Source organism: Oncorhynchus masou, chromosome 13 (assembly GCF_036934945.1).
Source record: "Oncorhynchus masou masou isolate Uvic2021 chromosome 13, UVic_Omas_1.1, whole genome shotgun sequence".
Classification (NCBI taxonomy): domain Eukaryota; kingdom Metazoa; phylum Chordata; class Actinopteri; order Salmoniformes; family Salmonidae; genus Oncorhynchus; species Oncorhynchus masou.
This window is the reverse complement of record NC_088224.1, coordinates 64888715-64903669: the sequence shown is the minus strand read 5'-3', so window position 1 is coordinate 64903669 and position 14955 is coordinate 64888715. Positions and strand designations below refer to the sequence as shown.

The 14955-nt window shown below is 45.2% G+C and overlaps 1 protein-coding gene across 1 annotated transcript in view; it reads right to left on the bottom strand.

Annotated features, from left to right (window-relative positions):
• The window catches only part of LOC135552840 (FRAS1-related extracellular matrix protein 2-like), a 124739-nt gene that overhangs the window by 73014 nt on the left and 36770 nt on the right, over positions 1-14955 (bottom strand). The gene's annotated exons all lie outside the window — the stretch shown is intronic.

The following is a 14955-nucleotide window of genomic DNA, read 5'->3' as shown; positions in this document are numbered from 1 at the left end:
CAGGTGCTAGTGTTGTTCTGTGCAGATGTTTGTGTTTGTAAACAACAACAGTCAACAACAACAAAAATGAAGATCGACATGAGAGAGAATTCATTCAGCAAAGACAACGGTAGCGTATGAGTTTCTGAACTCATTATTTGCACTTCAAAACATTTCTAACGGAAAAGCTGATTGTTTTCAGGACATGTTCCTATCTCAACATCTTGTCATTAGAATAATTACCTGGCGGTTTTATGGGTGCCTGTAGGACAGCTAGGCTGCCTGCCTATATTCGTTGGGAGGCATCAGTATCAGTACAAACACACGCTCATGCATGCGCCCACACACAACCTCCCTGTCAGTATATTCAGTGGGAGGTATCAGTGCAGAAGGTCTAATCGGCTTCATTGTAATTAAGAGATAAAGGTTAGTGTGTCTGTGTGTGTGTGTGTGTGTGTGTGTGTGTGTGTGTGTGTGTGTGTGTGTGTGTGTGTGTGTGTGTGTGTGTGTGTGTGTGTGTGTGTGTGTGTGTGTGTGTGTGTGTGTGTGTGCGCGTGCGTGTGTCAGGGTTGTTTTATCAGTCCTGTTTGAAGTGGAATTCAAAGCTCTGTATTCCTGGAGGACAGCACCGCCTGTTACCGTATCGACCACAGAGAGAGCGACACCACACACAGACATCAAACACACACAAAATGACAAGTCATAGCACGTAGGCGCTTACACACACACACGCACACACACACACACACACACACACACACACACACACACACACACACACACACACACACACACACACACACACACACACACACACACACACACACATACACACACACACACACACACACACAAGCATGAACGTGCATGCATTCAAGCACACACATACACACATACTATTGCCATTAACAGCAGGGTTATAACAGTGGCTCCAAGCCCCTCAGCCTAAACAGAAGAGTGTGAAATGAGGGATGACGGGAATGGAGTGAATGAAGGGAGAAAATGGAGAGGAGGGAGATGGAGGAATTCAGGGAGAGGAAGGATGAAGAGAGAAAAGAAAACGGAGGGGTGAAGAGGGAGACAGACCCAGGTGTTTCTACACTACAGCTGGACAGCTGGCAGATGTGAGGTGGGAGGAATGAAAGAATGAAAGAGAGACCACAAGGAGGGTCTCAATCTGAGTCCCGAATGGCACCCTATCCCCTATATTCCTCAAATTCACATTTGGACATCGAAGCCAGTTCCACTGCTTTTTTTCTATTCTTCCCCTCTAATCAGGGACTGAATTAGGCCTGGGACACCAGGTGGGTGGAATTCATTATTAGGTCGAACAGAAAACCAGCAGTAGTCCCTATGGGCCCTGATCAAAATAAGTGCACTATATAGGGAATAAGGTGCATTTGGTACACATACTGAGGGTACTGTTCTGGGTTTACAGACAGCTGAGTCTGTTTGGGGTTAGCACCACTACTGAGACCATAAACTCTCTCTCTCTCTCTCTATCGCGCACTCTCTGCCTCCATTCTGTCCTCCTCCCACTGAGCCTCCCCTCCGTCTCTCTCTCCTCTCCACTCCTCCATTCTGCCCTCCCCCTTCCCCCACTGAGCCTCCCCTCCTATCCCTCCCTCCCTCTCTCTCTCTCTCTCTCTCTCTCTCCTCTCCACTCCTCCATTCTGCCCTCCCCCTTCCCCCACTGAGCCTCCCCTCCTGTCCCTCCCTCCCTCTCTCTCTCTCTCTCTCTCTCTCTCTCTCTCCACTCCTCCATTCTGCCCTCCCCCTTCCCCCACTGAGCCTCCCCTCCTGTCCCTCCCTCCCTCTCTCTCTCTCTCTCTCTCTCTCTCTCCTCTCCACTCCTCCATTCTGCCCTCCCCCTTCCCCCACTGAGCCTCCCCTCCTGTCCCTCCCTCCCTCTCTCTCTCTCTCTCTCTCTCTCTCTCTCTCTCCTCTCCACTCCTCCATTCTGCCCTCCCCCTTCCCCCACTGAGCCTCCCCTCCTGTCCCTCCCTCCCTCTCTCTCTCTCTCTCTCTCCTCTCCACTCCTCCATTCTGCCCCCCCCTTCCCCCACTGAGCCTCCCCTCCTGTCCCTCCCTCCCTCCCTCCCTCTCTCTCTCTCTCTCTCTCCTCTCCACTCCTCCATTCTGCCCTCCCCCTTCCCCCACTGAGCCTCCCCTCCTATCCCTCCCTCCCTCCCTCCCTCTCTCTCTCTCTCTCTCTCTCTCCTCTCCACTCCTCCATTCTGTCCTTCCCCTTCCCCCACTGAGCCTCCCCTCCTATCCCTCCCTCCCTCTCTCTCTCTCTCTCTCTCTCTCTCCTCTCCACTCCTCCATTCTGCCCTCCCCCTTCCCCCACTGAGCCTACCCTCCTATCCCTCCCTCCCTCTCTCTCTCTCTCTCTCTCTCTCTCTCTCTCTCTCCTCTCCACTCCTCCATTCTGTCCTTCCCCTTCCCCCACTGAGCCTCCCCTCCTATCCCTCCCTCCCTCTCTCTCTCTCTCTCTCTCTCTCTCTCTCCCTCTCCACTCCTCCATTCTGCCCTCCCCCTTCCCCCACTGAGCCTCCCCTCCTATCCCTCCCTCCCTCCCTCTCTCTCTCTCTCTCTCTCTCTCCTCTCCACTCCTCCATTCTGTCCTTCCCCTTCCCCCACTGAGCCTCCCCTCCTATCCCTCCCTCCCTCTCTCTCTCTCTCTCTCTCTCTCTCCTCTCCACTCCTCCATTCTGCCCTCCCCCTTCCCCCACTGAGCCTACCCTCCTATCCCTCCCTCCCTCTCTCTCTCTCTCTCTCTCTCTCTCTCTCTCTCTCTCTCTCTCTCTCCTCTCCACTCCTCCATTCTGTCCTTCCCCTTCCCCCACTGAGCCTCCCCTCCTGTCCCTCCCTCCCTCTCTCTCTCTCTCTCTCTCTCTCTCTCTCTCTCTCTCTCTCTCCTCTCCACTCCTCCATTCTGTCCTCCCCCTTCCCCCACTGAGCCTACCCTCCCTGGCTCTCTCTCTCTCTCCTCTCCTCCATTCTGTCCTTCCCCTCTCCAGTTGTCATGGTCAGGAAATCTGTCATGTCCAGTCGACCTCTCTGCTATGTAGCCTTTTCTTTTTCAAGAGAGTGAAATACACATTCACAAGGGTGTTATTGTTTTATTGTGTGTGTACGTGTGTGTGTGTCATACCAGGTCCAGCAGAATAAACACACAGTAGAGGTCAGAAGAAGAAGAGAGAAGAAGAAGAAACTGTAGTTCTTCGTTCACAACTAAACTCATTAGACACTTATTAACTCATCCTGATTCTGTCAAGAAGACTCTGCGGAAGAAAACATAACTGTATTATGAACCAACTCAGACGTCACTGCTTAAACCATGGAGTAAACTATACTGAACCACAACATGGCCAAAAGGACAAAGAGAGAGAACTCATCAGATCTGATTCTGTCAAGAAGACTGTGGCAGAAGAAAACATCTCATGACTTTATCATGAACCAATGAACCAACTCTGACCTCACTGCTGCCTGAACCTCTACCTGTCTTCTTCTGAACAGAGAGAATAACGTGAAAATGAGAAAGATACGGCTAAACTAACAGAGAAGATGAACGTTAACAAAGTGAAGATGACGAAGGTAGAGCTAAATAAAGTGGAGATGATGAGGATATGGCTGAACTAACTCAAGGGCTGATGGTTTTCTGGCTGATCCTCAAAGTCTGATTGTTTCCATGGTAATGGGTTCCGTCTACACGGTTCTAGATGAAAGAGAACAGAGAAAACAGGGGTATCCTAGAATTACAACCCAGTGACAGCTGCTAATGGTTCGGTACTACAGTTGAATTCGGAAGTTTACATACACCTTAGCCAAGTACATGTAAACTCTGTTTTTCACTATTCCTGACATTTAATCCTAGTAAAAATTACCTGTTTTAGGTCAGTTAGGATCACCACTTTATTTTAAGAATGTGAAATGTCAGAATAATAGTAGAGAGAATGATTTATTTCAGCTTTTATTTCTTTCATCACATTCCCAGTGGGTCAGAAGTTTCCATACACTCAATTAGTATTTGGCAGCATTTCCTTTAAATTGTTTAACTTGGGTCAAACGTTTCGCATAGCCTTCCACAAGCTTCCCACAATAAGTTGGGTGAATTTTGACCCATTCATCCTGACAGAGCTGGTGTAACTGAGTCAGGTTTGTAGGCCTCCTTGCTCGCACACACGTCCCCCTTTTTCCTCCAAACATAACGTTGGTCATTGTGGCCAAACAGTTCTATTTTTGTTTCATCAGACCAGAGAACATTTCTCCAAAAAGTATGATCTTTGTCCCCATGTGCATTTGCAAACCATAGTCTGGCTTTTTTTAAGGCGGTTTTGAAGCAGTAGCTTCTTCCTTGCTGAGCGGCCTTTCAGATTATGTCGATATAGGACTCGTTTTACTATGGATATAGATACCTTTGTACCTGTTTCCTCCAGCATCTTCACAAGGTCATTTGCTGTTGTTCTGGGATTGATTTGCACTTTTCCCCACAAAGTACATTCATCTCTAGGAGACAGAACGCGTCTCCTTCATGAGCGGTATGACGGCTGCGTGGTCCCATGGTGTTTATACTTGCATACTATTGTTTGTACAGATGAACGTGGTACCTTCAGGCATTTGGAAATTGCTCCCAAGGATGAACCAGACTTGTGGAAGTCTACAAAAACAAATTCAGAGGTCTTGGCTGATTTCTTTTGATTTTTCCATGATGTCAAGCAAAGAGGCACTGAGTTTGAAGGTAGGCCCTGAAATATATCCACAGGTACACCTCCAATTGACTCAAATTATGTCAATTAGCCCATCAGAAGCTTCTAAAGCCATGACATCATTTTCTGGAATTTTCCAAGCTGTTTAAAGGCACAGTCAACTTAGTGTATGTGAACTTCTGACTCACTGGAATTGTGATACAGTGAATGATAAGTGACATAATCTGTCTGTAAAAAATTGCTGGAAAAATTACTTGTGTCATGCACAAAGTAGACGTTCTAACCGACTTGCCAAAACTATAGTTTGTCAACAAGAAATTTGTTTTAATGACTCCAAGCTTAGTGTATGTAAACTTTCGACTTCAACTGTATATGAACATAAACCAAGCAACTACATCCCTGCCACCGGACCCATGATTCCCGAGCCTGTCCATTCTCAGGGGTTTAAGGCCATACTGGGAGTTGGGTCTAATCTCTCTCTACTTTAATAACTCCTGCAGGTAGGACGTCTGCTGGAGCGAAAAGAGCTTTTCCCCTGTGTGTGTTCTGCTTGATCCTGCTGGAACAGAGGAGTGTGTGTGTGTGTGTGTGTGTGTGTGTGTGTGTGTGTGTGTGTGTGTGTGTGTGTGTGTGTGTGTGTGTGTGTGTGTGTGTGTGTGTGTGTGTGTGTGTGTGTGTGTGTGTGTGTGTGTGGTTAGATCTCTCTAACTTGTACTAGGGTTTAGAGGGAGCAGCTAGACCCATGCCACAGGTAAGCACAGTGTGTGTGATCTCTGAGTCGTGAAGTCTACTGGTCTTAATCACCTGGCCCTCTCCCACCACAGATCTCCCACCCTTCTCTTTATGGAAAACTTCCACAAGGTCCTCATTTCCTTCCAGAACTCAGGAGAGTTGTGAAGGCTACTGGCCTTATCCCTACCACATGAATCACCCGGCTCTACCGCACCACAGCAGTCATAGACAACCACAGAAACTCTGCTACATGCTCCTCGTTTCCTTCCAGAACTCCGTCAACAACCCGTAGAGTTACAGAACTACGCTAATAACCACGCACAGCTGTCGTAAGAGATTCTAACCAACTAAAATTACATTAAGAGAACACAGATCTTCCTATCTTCCTGGGTATGCTGGATTAAAGTTAGGATCTTGTTGTGGAAAGCTTGGCATCGTCTCTATGTTTACACAACATTGTTAATGTTAGCTTGATACACATCTGAGACGAGAGGAGATGAATAGTAACATTAAAGGCTTTGGGTTCCCTATAGTGTTCTAAACTCAGCAAAAAAAGAAACATCCTCTCACTGTCAACTGGGTTTATTTTCAGCAAACTTAACTTGTAAATATTTGTATGAACATAACAAGATTCAACAACTGAGACATAAACTGAACAAGTTCTACAGACATGTTACTAACATAAATGGAATAATGTGTCCCTGAACAAAGGGGGGGGTCAAAATCAAAAGTAACAGTCAGTATCTGAGGTAGCCACCAGCTGCATTAAGTACTGCAGTGCATCTCCTCCTCATTGACTGCACCAGATTTGACAGTTCTTGCTGTGAGATGTTACCCCACTCTTCCACCAAGGCACCTGCAAGTTCCCGGACATTTCTGGGGGGAATGCCCCTAGCTCTCACCCTCCGATCCAACAGGTCCCAGATGTGCTCAATGGGATTGAGATCTGGGCTTTTCACTGGCCATGGCAGAACACTGACATTCCTGTCTTGCAGGAAATCACGCACAGAATGAGCAGCATTGTTGGTGGCATTGTCATGTCAGGATGATCCTGCAGGAAGGGTACCACATGAGGGAGGAGGTTGTCTTCCCTGTAAGGCACAGCATTGAGATTGCCTGCAACGACAAAAAGCTCAGTCCGATGATGCTGTGACACACCGCCCCAGACCATGAAGGACCCTCCACCTCCAAATCGATCCCGCTCCAGAGTACAGGCGTAACGCTCATTCCTTCGACGATAAACGCAAATCCAACCATCACTCCTGGTGAGACAAAACCGCGACTCGTCAGTGAAGAGCACATTTTGCCAGTCCTATCTGGTTCAGCGACGGTGTGTTTGTGCCCATTGTTGCCGGTGATGTCTGGTAAGGACTTGCCTTCCAACAGGCCTACAAGCCCTCAGTCCAGCCTCTCTCAGCCTATTGCGAACAGTCTGAGCACTGATGGAGGGATTGTGCGTTCCTGGTGTAATTCAGGCAGTTGTTGTTGCCATCCTGTACCTGTCCCAGGTGTTCAGATGTACCAATCCTGTGCAGGTGTTGTTACACTTGGTCTGCCACTACGAGGACGGTCAGCTGTCCGTCATGGCTCCCTGTAGCTCTGTCTTAGGTGTCTCACAGTACGGGTATTGCAATTTATTGCCCTGGACACATCTGCAGTCCTCATGCCTCCTTGCAGCATGCCTAAGGCACGTTCACACAGATGAGCAGGGACCCTGGGCATCTTTCTTTTGGTGTTTTTCAGAGTCAGTAGAAAGGCCTCATAGTGTCCTAAGTATTCATTACTATGTGTCACGCCCTGACTTTAGAGCTTTTTATGTCTCTATTTTGGTTTGGTCTGGGTGTGATTTGGGTGGGCATTCTATGTTCCTTTTTCTATGTTTTTGCATTTCTTTGTTTTGGCCGGGTATGGTTCTCAGTCTGTAACGGTTTTCATGTGGTGAAAGAGAGTCGGACCAAAATGCAGCGTGTAGATTGCGATCCATGTTTAATGAACAAAACGTAACACGAATCTAAATACAAACACTACAAAACAAAGAACGTAACGAAAACCGAAACAGCCTATACTAGTGTAAACTAACACAGGAACAAGGACACTAAGGACAATCACCCACGAAACACACAAAGAATATGGCTGCCTAAATATGGTTCCCAATCAGAGACAACGATAAACACCTGCCTCTGATTGAGAACCACTTCAGACAGCCATAGACTTAACTAGAACACCCCACTAAGCTACAAACCCAATACCAACACACCACATACAAAAACCCCATGCCACATCCTGGCCTGACCAAATAAATGAAGATAAACACAAAATATCTCGACCAGGGCGTGACACAGTCAGGGACAGTTGTCTATTGTTGTCTCTGATTGGGAACCATACTTCGGTAGCTTTTCCCCACATGGTTTTTGTGGGTAGTTAATTTCTGTTTAGTGTTTTGCACCTTTCAGGACTGTTTCGGTGATTCCTTTTGTTATTTTGTTATAGTGTTCAGTTTTAATAAAGAAAGCATGAACACTTACCACGCTGCGCTTTGGTCCGAGGATTCCATCTTCAGACGACGAATACCGTTACACTATGACATTAATTGACTAACGTCTGTAAGCTGTTAGTGTCTTAACGACCGTTCCACATGTGCATGCTCATTATTTGTTTATGATTCATTGAACAAGCAAGGGAAACAGTGTTTAAATCTTTACAATGAAGATCTGTGAAGTTATTTGGTTTTTACGATTTATCTTTGAAAGACAGGGTCCTGAAAAAGGGCCATTTCTTTTTTTTCTGAGTTTACTTCTGTAGTGCACTATTAAGGGAACAGAGGTACAATTTGGGATGCACAGTTTGACTTCAGTGTCAGTTAGCCACAGGGACGTCCTGAGACCATGTATAGGTATAATACCACACCAGTCTGCCTGTGCCCCGGTCATACGTCTCATTGTGAACATTACATGGTGGCATGATGTCTAATCATTTACATTACGCTGGAGACATAAACATTCACATCAAGCTAGGCTTTCTATATTATGCACTTTAAAGAAGACCTGCTTGGGATCAGGAATAGTAGCCAACATGGAGAGGGCAATATCCAAATATGTGCAATGCCTTCAGAAACATAATTTTTACATTCAGAATGAATGACTCCGTGAATACATTCTTTATCATATGATAGAGTCATCATCAGGTTTGGGAAGCCAAAATAACCACACCACTGGTGCTTGTGTCAGGCAGCATAGAGGTGTGTTGGTGCAAGTAGCCAGAGGTCAATTTCCCTCCATAACGTTTTCTTTCTCAGTAATTAAGATAAGCAGGAGTTGAAGTAAGAACACTTCAAAGAGGCCCTAGAAAAACATCTCAGTTAATCTTTAACCGCTGCCCAGGGTCAATCTGCTGAGCTAGAGGTTAGTTGACTAAATTTGTTTCCCATATTCCTCCTCATTCCCAGCCAACGGATAAGCAGTCACTAGACACTTTTTTCGAAAGTATACACCAGACTAAAAACCAAACTTAGCTAATGTCCTCTGTTGCCAGTTCCAGAGTAACTTTGGATTAGACTCTTGATCTATGTACAGGGCATTCAGAAAGTATTCAGACCCCTTCACCTTTTCTACATTTTGTTATGTTACAGCCTTATTCTCAAATGGATTTTTGGTTTTCCTCATCAATCTACACACAATGCCCCATAATGACAAAGCAAACACAGGTTTTTAGAAATTGTAGCAAATTCATATTAAAAAAAATGTAAATAAATATTCAGACCCTTTGCTATGAGACTCGAAATTGAGCTCAGGTGCATCCTGTTTCCATTGATCATCTTTGAGATGCTTCTACAACTTAATTGGAGTCCACCTGTGGTAAATTTAATTGACTGGACATGATTTGGAAAGGCACAGACCTGTCTATAATAGGTCCCACCGTTGACAGTACATGTCAGAGGAAAAACCAAGCCATGAGGTCAACGGAATTGTCTGTAGAGCTCCGAGACAGGTTTTTGTCAAGGCACAGATCTGGGGAAGGGTACCAAAAATGTTTTGCAGCATTGAAGGTCCCTAAGAACACAGTGGCCTCCATCATTCTTAAATGGACAATTTTTGGAACCACCAACACTCTTCCTAGAGCAGGCAGCACGGCCAAACTGCTCAATCGTGGGAGAAGGGCCTTGGTCAGGGAGGTGACCAAGAACCTGATGGTCACTCTGACAGAGCTCCAGAGTTCCTCTATGGAGATAGGAGAACCTTCTAGAAGGACAACCATCTCTGCAGTACTCCACCAATTAGGCCTTTATGGTGGAGTGGCCAGACGTTAACCACTCCTCAGTAATTATTATATATATATTTTTTTTATGTAACTTTTATTTAACTATGCAAGTCAGTTAGGAACAAATTCTTATTTACAATGACGGCCTACACCAGCCAAACCCGGACGACGCTGGGACAATTGTGCGCCGCCCAATCACAGCCGGTTGTGATACAGATTGTAATTGAACCAGGGTGTCTCTAGTGACACCTCTAGCACTGAGATGCAGTGCCTTAAACCACTGCGCCACTCGGGAGCAGTCTAAAAGGCACATGACAGCCTGCTTGGAGTTTTCCAAAAGGCACCTTAAGGACTCTCCAACCATGAGAAACAAGATTTTCTGGTTTAATGAAACCAAGATTGAACTCTTTGGCCTGAATTCTAAGTGTCACGTCTGGAGGAAACCTGGCACCATCCTTACAGTGAAGCATGGTGGTGTCAGCATCATGCTGTGGGGATATTTTTAAGTGGCAGGGACTGGGAGACCAGTCAGGATTGAAGGAAAGATGAACGGAGCAAAGTATAGAGAGATCCTTGATGAAAACCTGCTCCAGACCTCTCAGGACCTCAGACTGGGGAGAAGGTTCACCTTCCAACAGGACAACGACCCTAAGCACACAGCCAAGACAAACACAGGAGTGGCTTCGGGACAAGTCTCTGAATGTCCTTGAGTGGCCAGCCAAGGTTTGAAACCGATCTAACATCTCTGGAGAGACCTGAACATAGCTGTGCAGCCATGCTCCCCATCCAACCTGACAGAGCTTGAGAGGATCTGCAGAGAAGAATGGGAGAACCCCCCCCCCAAACAAAAACAAATACAGGTGTGCCAAGCTTGCAGTGTCATACCCAAGAACACTTGAGGCTGTAATCGCTGCCAAAGGTGTTTCAACAAAGTACTGAGTAAACGGTCTGAATACTTAGTTTGCAACAATATCTTAAAACCTGTTTTGCTTTGTCATTATGTGGTATTGTGTGTAGATTGATGAGGAATATATTTTTTTTAATCAATTTTACAATAAGGCTGTAAAGTAACAAAATGTGGAAAAAGTAAAGAGAACTGAAAACGTTTCGATCTGCACTGTAAACGGAGCCACACTGTGATCATTATAGAGGGACGGTCAAGTCAATAGAAAATAAATGAGATTAAATGAGTTAATTCACCTATTCTCCCATGTCACTCTAGCTGTATTTTTGATACCAAGGTGTGCCAGCGTGAAGCCGTCATCGTGGTATTGTACTGTTAACAGTAACTGTATTGGGCTGTGTTGTAACGGACAGGAGAACTCTGTGAGGGAGGCCAGTTAATATAGGTGGCTGACCTGAGTTGTGCCACTGCCAACTCTGTGCCCTTGTCTCCCACACAGACTCTCTCTCTCTCGATCTCTCTCTCTGTCCTTGTCTCCACACACAGCAGACGGTCCTTATTTGGTCACCCTGGGGGAGCTGGGGGCCAGGATGCCCGACGGGTCTCTCTCTCTCTCACACACACACACACACACACACACACACACACACACACACACACACACACACACACACACACACACACACACACACACACACACACACACACACACACACACACACACACACACACACACACCAGCCGACAGGCAGGTCCCCCTTCACTCAGTCATCCTATATACACTAAGATGTTTACCTCGAGTGAGTAATGGACCCTGGTCTAAAGTATTGCACATTCATTATCATGCTCCACTGTTTAAAACTCCCATTACTCTGAGGACATCACTTTCTGTTACATTCATTATCATGCTCCACTGTTTAAAACTCCCATTACTCTGAGGACATCTCTCTCTGTTACATTCATTATCATGCTCCACTGTTTAAGACTCCCATTACTCTGAGGACATCACTCTCTGTTACATTCATTATCATGCTCCACTGTTTAAAACTCCCATTACTCTGAGGACATCACTCTCTGTTACATTCATTATCATGCTCCACTGTTTAAGACTCCCATTACTCTGAGGACATCACTCTCTGTTACATTCATTATCATGCTCCACTGTTTAAAACTCCCATTACAGAGGATCCTACTGGTGAAGGAGAGAGATGCAGAAAGAGCGAGAGATGCAGTCTAATCAGACTAAACTCTATATAAGCAGTAGAGAGAGAGGAGGAGGAGGTAGAGGAGGAGGATAGGGGTTGAATTGGAGAGGAGGTGGGAATGGGCTGAGAGATTTACTGCTAATCTGTTTTCACTGTTCACTAGCACAGCCGTTCCCAACCTTTTCCTATCCAGGTGCCACCGGATCACTGTCAAAAGCTTGAGGACCACCGTGCGTTGAATCAGAGATTCTGTTTTACATAAGTCACATGCATCATTGAATGAGGTCAGATTAAAGAGCTATTATAACAGATGGATGTTTATTAGACAATTGTGAACAAAGGCTACATATCCTTAACCGTTGTCCACAGGCAGGACTAAAATACCTTAACCCTTGGCCACTAGCTTTAACTCTTTAACCCTTGGGCTTATAGGCTTTCAGAGTGTAGGACAGACATAAATCAGACATAAATCTGGATTTGCGTCTGGCCTATTTTGACATTTTAGTCATTCAAGAGGACACTCTGGCCTTTGGTACAGAGGTAACTCTGAGTGACACTTTTTCCATTTGATTTGAAAAAGTTGCAAAGAAAGGCACGACCTGTTTCTTAAGGTACAAACAAATTCACCATTGGAATCTCATTAGAAACGTAAGAAACAGGAATTTTCATTTACCAGAAAATCTACCTCAGATTTCTTGAAAAACATCTCAATTAAACCTCTCAAACAACAACATCTTGCCTCTGACTGTTGATGTTGTTTGAGAAGCACAAAGCACCCATCTTTTCCTGTCCTCTCTCGCTCTTCTTTGATTCCAGATTGCACTACAAGGTTGTTGTGGAAACCACTTCTTCCTGGGTCACAAAGGCAGGAGCCCCTCTCTTTAGGGGGAGGCAGGGGAGAGGCAGGAGCCCTTCTCTTTAAAGGAGGAATTGCCAAGCTTTGATTTCAGATGGGGCTCCTTTATTTGAATCCCAGGGAAAAGAGAGGGAAGAGGGGGAGACTAGAGGGAGAATAGCATGGGGGATTGCGGGGAAATACAGTGTGTCCAACATGGGTTAAAATTATATTTGAAATCTTTCAAATACTTTGAGTGTTTGCTCTAGCCTTCCTGGAGTGTCAAACTGTAAACCTACAAGGAGGTTTACAGTTTTCAGGATTTTCTTTTGCTCAATTGTGCCAGGCAAGCTCAATCAAGCACAGATACATTTTTTGAAATAATTTCAAATAGTATTTGAACCCAAGTCTGGTCCTGGGAGTCTGCTGCTCCATGCTCCAGCTACCTCACTGACAACACCATTCACCACACACTGGATAAACTCTCCTACACGATGGGTAGAGGAATACATGCTATGGAGAGTGTTAAGTAAATACCCCACTCTCCAGTTATCCAGAGCAACTTACAGTAATGAGTGCATACCTTTTTGTCTCCCGTGGGAATGAAACACACAACCCTGGCGATGCAAGCCAACTGAGCCACGCGTTAGCCTCGGGCGTCCAAGCTTTGCTTAGTTCAGTCAATGTGACTGAAACTGCTCTCTAGTCAGTTTTCCAGGATTGGATGAGATGAGAAATATTACGAAAAAGATATAAAAATAAGTAAAATAGGCTGATTTCATATACAGTGCCTTGCGAAAGTATTCGGCCCCCTTGAACTTTGCGACCTTTTGCCACATTTCAGGCTTCAAACATAAAGATATAAAACTGTATTTTTTTGTGAAGAATCAACAACAAGTGGGACACAATCATGAAGTGGAACGACATTTATTGGATATTTCAAACTTTTTTAACAAATCAAAAAATTATTCAGCCCCCTTAAGTTAATACTTTGTAGCGCCATCTTTTGCTGCGATGACAGCTGTAAGTCGCTTGGGGTATGTCTCTATCAGTTTTGCACATCGAGAGACTGAATTGTTTTCCCATTCCTCCTTGCAAAACAGCTCGAGCTCAGTGAGGTTGGATGGAGAGCATTTGTGAACAGCAGTTTTCAGTTCTTTCCACAGATTCTCGATTGGATTCAGGTCTGGACTTTGACTTGGCCATTCTAACACCCGGATATGTTTATTTTTGAACCATTCCATTGTAGATTTTGCTTTATGTTTTGGATCATTGTCTTGTTGGAAGACAAATCTCCGTCCCAGTCTCAGGTCTTTTGCAGACTCCATCAGGTTTTCTTCCAGAATGGTCCTGTATTTGGCTCCATCCATCTTCTCATCAATTTTAACCATCTTCCCTGTCCCTGCTGAAGAAAAGCAGGCCCAAACCATGATGCTGCCACCACCATGTTTGACAGTGGGGATGATGTGGTCAGGGTGATGAGCTGTGTTGCTTTTACGCCAAACATAACGTTTTGCATTGTTGCCAAAAAGTTCAATTTTGGTTTCATCTGACCAGAGCACCTTCTTCCACATGTTTGGTGTGTCTCCCAGGTGGCTTGTGGCAAACTTTAAACAACACTTTTTATGGATATCTTTAAGAAATGGCTTTCTTCTTGCCACTCTTCCATAAAGGCCAGATTTGTGCAATATACGACTGATTGTTGTCCTATGGACAGAGTCTCCCACCTCAGCTGTAGATCTCTGCAGTTCATCCAGAGTGATCATGGGCCTCTTGGCTGCATCTCTGATCAGTCTTCTCCTTGTATGAGCTGAAAGTTTAGAGGGACGGCCAGGTCTTGGTAGATTTGCAGTGGTCTGATACTCCTTCCATTTCAATATTATCGCTTGCACAGTGCTCCTTGGGATGTTTAAAGCTTGGGGAATCTTTTTGTATCCAAATCCGGCTTTAAACTTCTTCACAACAGTATCTCGGACCTGCCTGGTGTGTTCCTTGTTCTTCATGATGCTCTCTGCACTTTTAACAGACCTCTGAGACTATCACAGTGCAGGTGCATTTATACGGAGCCTTGATTACACACAGGTGGATTGTATTTATCATCATTAGTCATTTAGGTCAACATTGGATCATTCAGAGATCCTCACTGAACTTCTGGAGAGAGTTTGCTGCACTGAAAGTAAAGGGGCTGAATAATTTTGCACGCCCAATTTTTCAGTTTTTGATTTGTTAAAAAAGTTTGAAATATCCAATAAATGTCGTTCCACTTCATGATTGTGTCCCACTTGTTGTTGATTCTTCACAAAAAAATACAGTTTTATATCTTTATGTTTG